Here is a 9,453-nt window from a genome sequence, read left to right as displayed (position 1 = left end):
AGTCTATCATTTAGTGAATTTGAATTTGTGTCATCTAGTGAGTCAGTAAAGAGGAACTGTGGCAACATTTCAAGGGAATCGTCAACCATTGCGTAGATGAATTTATTCCTACCCGCATGAAAAAAACAAAGATGCATAGCCCATGGATAACTCGGGAAATTATACACACAAAGCGTAGAATGAAACGGTTACGTAAAAATAAATAAAACCAAACCCAAATATCCGATTTGTGTGCTCAACTAAAATTAGCGTTAAAGGAATCCAAGAAAAAGTACTTTAACGAAACGCTTCCTGGGTTCCTGAAGTCTTCTCTACAAAAATTTTGGAGGTACTTAAGCGATAAAAAGGAAGATATATCTTCCTGATAGACCAGATAAAAAGGGGTTCTGAAATGATCACGGAAAAGAATCAAATAGCAGACTGTTTCAATGTGTTCTTCCAGTCAGTATTTACGAAGACGAGAACAGAGCAAGGAAACAATGAGCGTAGTGAATTGGGAGCTTGCGCAATGGGCCCACTAGAAATCACTCAAGCAGGCATATTTCAGCAATTGCTTGCGCTTGACACCAAGAAAGCAAGCGGACCAGACGGTAACCCAAGTGAACTTTTGCAGCAATATGCTGAATGGGTTTCATTTTATCTAACAATAATCTTTCGAAAGTCGTTGGAAACCAGTTCACTGCCTCAAGATTGGCGCAGCGCTGTTGTGATTCCGGTTTTTAAATCCGGCAGTCGAAGTCAAGTTAACAACTGTCGTCCAATATCGCTCACTTCTGTGAGTTGTAAGCTTATAGAACATGCAATAGCAAAGCATATCATTCTTTTCCTTGAGACGAATAACTTCTTCTCTTCGTCACAACATGGATTTCAAAGCGGTTTATCCACTGTTTCGCAACTCATTGAGACGGTTCATGATTTTTATCTAGCTTTGGATGCGCAAGAACAAATTGACGTCATCTGCATAGATTTTGAGAAGGCCTTTGATAAGGTACCGCATCGTAAATTGCTTTTTAAATTTCAGAATGCAGGTATTGCTCCAGACATTGTGAACTGCATTGCTGCGTATTTGAGTGGTCGTGTGCAATCCGTCCGCATTGAAAACTGCGTTTCTCCATTCACTAGATGTCTTATCTGGGGTTCCACAAGGGTCAGTATTGGGGCCGCTATTGTTCTTGATTTTCATCAATGATATTTCCAGTTTTCTCGAATCACCTGTTAAAACAAAACTTTTCGCCGACGATCGCTTAATTTATTCCACCGTGGCAGATAAAACCGATCAATGGAAAATTAACCGATGCCTCCAAGGTTTATATGACTGGTGCATAAAATGGGAAATGGAAATAAATTACTCCAAATCGACGTTTGCTCATATAACAAGAAAGAAAACCGCGCTTTCCTTTGACTATAAAATTGGTGACAACCCTTTGCTGAATGTACGTAGCTTTAAATATTTAGGGGTGATCATTCCTCATGATCTGTGCTGGCGCCTCCAGGTAGAGGAGGTCTGCTCTAGGGCTTACCGAAAACTGTGCTTCTTGAGAAAACATTTGCAGCATGCACCAAAAAGCTTAAAGTTAAATACAAAACATTTGTTCGCCCAGTTTTGGAGTACGCCTCCTCCGTTTGGAGCCCTCATAAACTGTACTTGCGAGATAAACTCAAAAAAATTCAGAGAATTTGCTGTGCGTTTGGTTTGTTCGCGTTATCGGAGAACCGATTCTGTAACAGACATGTTGAAATGTTGCGACCTGGAACTGCTAGAAACAAGGCGAGAAAAACGGCGAATGAAATTGTTTTTCCAGATAACCAGAAATCAAATAAAGATAAACAAAGAAACGTACATTCGTCCCCCTCTAAAACACAGTGCTAGTATACAACCTTATAAAACACGCCATGATGGTTTCCAACACTCGTTCTTTCCCTCATGTATTGACATATGGAATGGCCTTCCGGACTGCACTGTAACAGCAGAAAATGTTAAGGAATTTTATGCACAGCTAGAATTGTATTACAGGCAACGGGATACGTAAGAATTGATCATGCTTTCTGTTATTTCTTGCAATTATAACTGTCCTTACACGTGTATACCGTGTTCATTTTCCCTGTAATTTGTTTTTAACAGTGCTTTGTCTTGTTGTATTGTCGGTGATGATATTCATATGTATGTTTTCTTTGACAATTCCTCTCCTCTAATCGCCCTCAATTGAGGGCTACAGTATTGCTAAATAAATAAATAAATAAATAAATAAATAAATAAATAAATAAATAAATAAATAAATAAATAAAACCAGGAGAGGGGTTGTACCTTAGACAACGTCAGGCCAATTGCACTAACATCAAATTTTGTAAAGTTGACAGAAAGAACCTTGCATGTTCGCGTTATGAATATTATAAATAAGAGAATGATTCTAAGCCCATGTCAAACTGGATTACGGCAGGCGCATATTGACCTGGAAAGTCATATACAACTTGCATGACGCCAAAGACAGTATGTTGCATTGGTTACACTTGATATCACCAATGCATGGGATAACGTTGAACACGGGATATTGGTAAGCTGGCTGCGAGAACCTAAATTCCCTAAATATTTACAAGCTTGGATTCCGCAATTTTTAAGAGGTAGACGATTTTGCTTTCAGAACGGCTTTTCTTCGAGTACATATAATCTGGCAAGAGGAGTTCCACAGAGGCAGTGCTATCTCCAGGTTTTTTAAATATATGGCTGATCTCCATCCCATCTCAAGAGGACGTGCATACTTACGTGTATGTGGACGACATAACAGTCTTCTCATCGGCAGAGCGCATTCACACACTTTACGAAAACATGCAAAATTATTTATCTGTTCTAGAACATTGGCTGAATTCAGTTCGTCTGGATCTAAACGTGAACAAATCCTCGTTGCTTATATTTGCTTTGAAGGACCCAGTGAATATATCTCTGTCGTACCAGCTAGCTATCATTCCACAAGTAGATGCTATCAAGTATCTTGGGTTTATATATATATATATATATATATATATATATATATATATATATATATGGTAGCTCTCTTTCATGGCATACGCACATAGATTATATTGCAGCAAAGGGCGTTCGAGCGGTGGGCGCATTACGTAGGCTGAGCAACAGTCGATCAGGGAGGCGCAGGGCAACCTTGTTGTCAATATACAGTATGTACGTACGCCCTGTCTAGGAATTCTGTTGTGTATTATACTCTGGGGCGCCTGCCTACAAGCTTCACTCCTGTTACTTTAGAAAAGCAGGCAATAATACTTTGTTTAGGGCTACCTAAGTTTGAAGCAAATTCGTTTTATATCTAGAAGCAAGAATTCCTTCTCTTACAAATCGGTTTCACGTACTTACCGTACAAACATGTTAAGGGCGTACGAATCACCAATAAGACGTTGCCAAACAGTGTTCGTTTCTGAGCCTAGTTCTTTAGGTGTACATTGACCTCGATTTCGTACACTTCAAGTTATTTTTCTTCAAAATCTTCTTGATCCGTTAAACGTTGGAATCAGAGAGGTAAAGCCCATTTGCGACGGGGAAAGTTCGCTTCACACACAATTTGACATTATTTTTCCAAGTAATGCAAAACACCTGCCTTACGGAATGTTAAGTGCCACTATACAGGATTATTTAATGGAATCACAAAGAAATCTTGTCATAGCGACTGATGCCACGCAGAATGAAGAAAAATGTGGTGTTGGTATATTCACCCCTATTCTCGATTGGTCATTTTCACTACGGCTTCTAGACTTTGTACCGATTTTTATGCACATTTTTTAGCGGTAATACTGGCACTGCGTAAATTCAGCCCATCAATAGATTGTATAATCGCTGTAACAGATTCTTTGTCCTTGTGTACTTCACTTACAGCACCTAATGAATGTGAGGTCTTGCGAATGTTTAAATCATTAGTACCTGAACACTTGACCAATATACATTTAGTCTGGGTACCTGGGCGTACAGACCTATTTATAAAAGAAACGGCAGATGCATCGTCGAAGGCGTCGATAGCTGGAACAGCGATTCGACTCCTCCGTTCATCACTCTTAATCATAGTTGCAAGATTTCGGAGGAAAATGATGGTGTGAATTTTCTGTACCATCTATAACAAATTCCGCGGATTTTAAACACTTATTGTACCGCTGGAAACGTAATCTATGTCAATCGAGAAAAATTGATGCTAAGTATTACTAGGCTCCGCTGTCGTATACCTTCTTTAAATTTCTATTTACACAGAGCTGATCTGGCGCCCTCACTGATTTGTCATAGGTGTATAGAATATGGGTCAATAGAACATGTTTTTTATATTTTGTCGGAAATTTACTAGCCTAAGGAAACGAACCCTAGAAGCACCACTCCGCCTACTTGGATTAGATTTAAGTGTTCCAATTGTCCTATCTTTGGGTGCCTCTGCAGCGACGGCAAGGTTGGCGCTGCCTTCCAAGACTTTTTTTAGGTTCCATGAGATTTAAACTCTGAATACAAAATTTCCAACCCTCTTTTTCTTTGACCCAAAATAAATTGAATTGCTTTATTTTTATGTTTATGCTAAAATTTTCATAACTACACAATCACACAGGCTTCAATCTGTATCTTCCAATTCTAACTTAGCCAGTGTAAAACTTTGCACTCTATTGGACATTTTATTTCGACCTACCCGGTTCTTGGCCAATTCCCCGGAGTGGATACGTGCCAATATGTCCCAAGGATCTACATCTACATATAGAAGGGGCTGAAGAAGCGTTCGACCGGTTCGGAAGCCGTTCGCGGCGGCTCCTGTCCATTGCCCAGGTTTTGGGTGCTACTAGGGTTTACTAGTCTTATTTGTTGAGCTCTCAATGATTCTTACGCCTGCTTCATCCTAGGCTGATGTCCAAAAACTCCCCAGGCAGGCGTTTTCCCCTTGGACGGCCTCTATTCCGACAGATGAATTACCTCTGGATTTGTTCATCCACAGTGGTGTGAGCAGCATCCCTGTGGCTCTGGTTCCTTCAATTGGAGGCACTATACGACTGACAAACCTCCTGGCTATCCAGAAAGCTCTACATTCTGCTACCTCTTCATACCAGACCATCACGGAAGTGAGACAGTTCAGCCGCGGAGTCATCGTGTGTCAATCGCCACACCAGGCCTGTGTCGCGGATTCGCCTAAGTGTTCATCATTCGCGTCATTGTCGGTGAGTGCCTTCATCCCTGCTCACCTCGCTTGCACTAAGGGAATAGTCAGATGTGTCGATGCTGATCTTTTTTTCGCAGAAACACTATAGAGACTGTCTGGTACTGGAGTAATTGCTGTTTGCCGATGCAATCGGGTGGTAGACAATAAGAAGGTCCAAACAGAAGCGGTGATTGCAACATTCTCAAGCAATTCCTGCCCATCAGAACTAAACGTGTGGCCCCTGTCTTCAGAGCGTAACCTCTCGCATCGCGTCCGCTACAATACCGTAATTGCTGGCGATACTGCCTTAATATGGCAGGGCGTAAAGGCCCGTTTATAGTCCGAGGTTATCGGCGCGCGGGCGAGCGTCGCCTGCGGCCAGTGAGCATTGGTCACGCAACGCCGGTTGCGCTACGCCAGCCAAAACGCCATCCCCTCTACACATCGACGCACGCGCCGTCGGCTTCCATCTTGGGAGCATGCGTAGAACGATCCCAAGCCCACGCGCTGATTTGAACGCTGTCTGTTAAAACCCCTGAAACTCCTTAAAGTAGCGACACTCTGCTCCTCCGCCTTCACTCCGCCTCGTTTCTCCTCTCTTTCGCGCTCCCTCCTCGACCGTGGCGCCGCCTACATCACTTGAGCGTAGCAGACGACCTTTCGCAGAGTTAATGCACGCATAGCAATAGTGTGTGCGTTAAGCATTCGCGTTGGCGTTCTAGCTCTGAGTAACTTCGTGTACAGCATAGTATTTCTATACCAATTAAGGGTTATATATACAAATTAAGTGACGGCAGGTTCTTTTTCCTGTTCTGATATCTATATTTATGGCTATATGGACACTCCAGCGTATTTCTGCCGTCGCCGTCGTCATCGCCGTGAGGTTCTGTATAAAGCCAACGGCGATAAAATCGCCGCAGCGCGCCATACGCCTGTATGTGCGAGTGAAAGCGCGCGAGGGACGCGTGCTCTTGCGGAGAGCGAACGCACGGTGGAGAGCAAACACGACGTCTTCCGTCGTGCGAAAGACCGTGGGGGGATTGGAAGGAGGCAGGGAGGGGAGGCGACGTTTAGCTGCTGCACTAAATGCTTATCTTGCGACCGGGCGCAAGGGGAACTGGCAACTCAATCTCCCACGCGAAAGGCCGAAAGCAGGAAGGCAGCGCGGGAGGGAGGGGGCGCGGCTTCAGCTCTGCAACACTAGCGTACTTGTACTTTGCGCGCCTGCGGGCTGTCGTGCGCACCGTATCTTGAAAGTGATTTCCAAACGGCTCTTACCTTTGTATGTGCTATGGTTTCGCCACTTAGTTGCCGTTGATGCGATAGACCGCACAAACCTTCGGTCGCTGCTGCGGCCGCGCTTGCTCACGCCAGCGTGAGCAAGCGGATTCCGGATTAGGATTCCGGACTTCTTTTCCGTATTTATGGCTGAATTTCTAGCTGCAGCATTAGCCTTACGCAAATTCATTTCACCAATATCGGCGAAAGCAATAATAACTGATTCTTTATTGTTATGTCCATCGCTCACAGCAAATAGTGTCACTAATATTTTACGTACGTTTCATTTTTAGTACCTGCCCACATAAATATAACTTGATTGTTTTGGGTGCCTGGCCATAGGGGGTTATTCATGAACGAAATGGCTGATAGCCTCTAGAGAGCGGCCCTCAGTGGCTCTGTACTATCATTACTTCCTACATTAGCTTACCTAACTACTACTAGATTCAGGATATACACAATAAAATACTTTTTGAACCCAGCTGTATCAAATCTTTCAGAATACAGACACCTCCTATTCCCTTGGCACAAAATCGCTTTCACACCTCCCGCCATTACGTTGTCGAATACCAAAATTAAACTTTTATTGTCAGAGAGCTGGTCTGGCGTCCTCCCCTCTGTGCACAATCTGTGGAGACCATGAAACTACAGATAATTTTTTTATACTCTGCCGCTTTTGTTCTTCTTTAATGAAAAACGTTTTGGAATCAAGGTTTACACATTTACGCGGCTTGGTTAAAATTTTTCACTTCTAAATATCCTTTTACTGGGAGCCTCCTCTCTTGCAAACTGCCACAGGGTTATTTGCTCAGCCGGGGAGGAATTTATAGTTGTTTCAAAGAGATTATACCTAATTCTTCAAATTTGACTTTTGTTCATTTCCTCCTGACCTTAAAAATTTTGGTATTAACAAAGGTTGCCTAATACCATCCAAATCTTGGCCAATCTCCCGTAGTTGGTATGTTCCATCAAAGACATACCATACCAGCGAGTGTGTTGAACCGACCTAATGAAATTGGGTAGTATTGTACGTACAAAATTTTTATTAGGCAATGCTTTCCTAACAGATAAGTTCAATGGTAGCTTTGTATTCTACTTGTGTCGTGGTGGGTTTAACTTCCTCGAAATAGAACTGTCTGGAACTTGCAAATTATGTTTTTGTCGCTTTATGTAACAATCCAGCTTTTTTCCTACTTGCTTGTTGTAGTTATGTGAAATATGTGCACGTTTGCGATATTGAGGAGAACGAGTGGTTCTGTAGTTAAGATTATTTCGGCCTATGATGCAAACGCTATCCAAAGTCGCCTCATTGTAGCCTTGCGCGTTGATGGCTGAATAACTGCAGGAACGAATTGGCACATTTTCACCCGCAGGTGTGCAATGCACAGGCTACAGGTCGCAAAGTCTTGAACAGCGAGTATTGGGTAAACTTAGTTCTGTTCCACATGAGATCGTAACAATATTTTATTCATATAAAATTTTCGCTTCCATTTATTTGCATAAAGCGTCTCTCTGAGCACCATTACTGTATTCTACGCGTGTATACAATAGTAACGACAGGTTCTTCACACAACTAATTGCAGAGTGCGTTTAATGATACGTAAAGCACCCCTAACCACGTCATCCTTTCTGGGGCACTTTATCTCTGTTTATATAACTTCTAACCAGATGCTGAAATTGAAAACATGCAATTTCATGTGTTTATGCATCTAGAGCACAACACAACAGAAGGACACAACGGGCGCCAATAAGCTGCGCTTTAAAATTGTCAATTTCGCCCCAGGGTTAAAGGAATGATAGCGACGGGAAAGTTCCGTTAGTCACCGTAGTTCGGCGTTGCCTCACAAACACTGGCACCTCACATCCCTGGCGCTATCAGGAACGCCCATCGTGGTATTACAAGCACCTTACCTAAATGGTGTGCGGGATAAAAGCGCAGGAAAACCATCGGCGTCAACCAGTACCCAGCGGAACAATTCTTTACTGGTTGAGTGCCATTGTGATCTTTGATTACGTGATGTGACGATGTGTGATGATGATGATGATGATGTGATTACGTATGTGTTGTAACGTGATGTTTGATTGAGTGATAACGTCGTAGCTTTTTGCCATGCATGAACATTGAATGAAATGGCCGCTTGAGTACACTAAACATAATAAAAAATTTACGCCTGGCAATTAGTTCTACATCATTCAAATAACCACTTCCCTAAAGCTTCGCTTGACATGGATTCTAATATGCCCATCGGATCTGTAATATGTTTTGTCATCTTTTTATTGGTAATCCTCTAAAATAATAGGCTCGGCCATGATCCTCTTCAACAATGATAAATTTTTCGCATACATAACCGCCGATTTCTTCTTTCTGTGGGGTTTGAATAAAAAGGTAGCTCTAAAAAGAAATAATGGAGGTAACAATATCAACACTTTCTAGGCTGATCTCCCAAGGTTGATTTACATAGGTCGCGAAGCTTCGGGCGAAAAGCGGTTCAGAACAAATTGTCACCGACATCAGCAAGGGTGGTTATGGGAGCAGCGATTGAAGCGCGACTATGTTTGGAGGGAACAAACATTGCGAAAGAAAAAAGCGTTTTATAATTAAAGAGAGACACAGAGATTCATTCAACGAAAATAAAGTTCCTAATCAATTTTATATACGCATGGCGAGAAAAGAAGTGAGAATTCTGTTTCACTTGATCATTATCAATAAATATCTTTTTTCAGCGCCCACCGCAAGAGCGCCTATCGATAGCGGCGGGCGTTCACGCCGCTATCAAATGCAATGCAATGCAGCTCTTGAAGTGTGCAGAAAGGCGCGCTCGTAACGCTCACCTGTTGCAATACGCCCCCCTCACATGTTGTGTTGTTCTGCTTATCGACGTTTGCCTAAATTTGGTAACGCGGGTAGTTTTATTGTTTCTTAACCCGTTCAGTCAAAAGCAGTAAGTTGCGACCGCCAGATAATTGTTCACTTTAGTTGTTTTCGTGCGACAGCGCTGGCCGACGG

This window comes from Dermacentor silvarum, chromosome 8 (genome assembly GCF_013339745.2).
Source record: "Dermacentor silvarum isolate Dsil-2018 chromosome 8, BIME_Dsil_1.4, whole genome shotgun sequence".
Classification (NCBI taxonomy): Eukaryota; Metazoa; Arthropoda; class Arachnida; order Ixodida; family Ixodidae; genus Dermacentor; species Dermacentor silvarum.
This window is presented reverse-complemented; position numbering follows the sequence as displayed.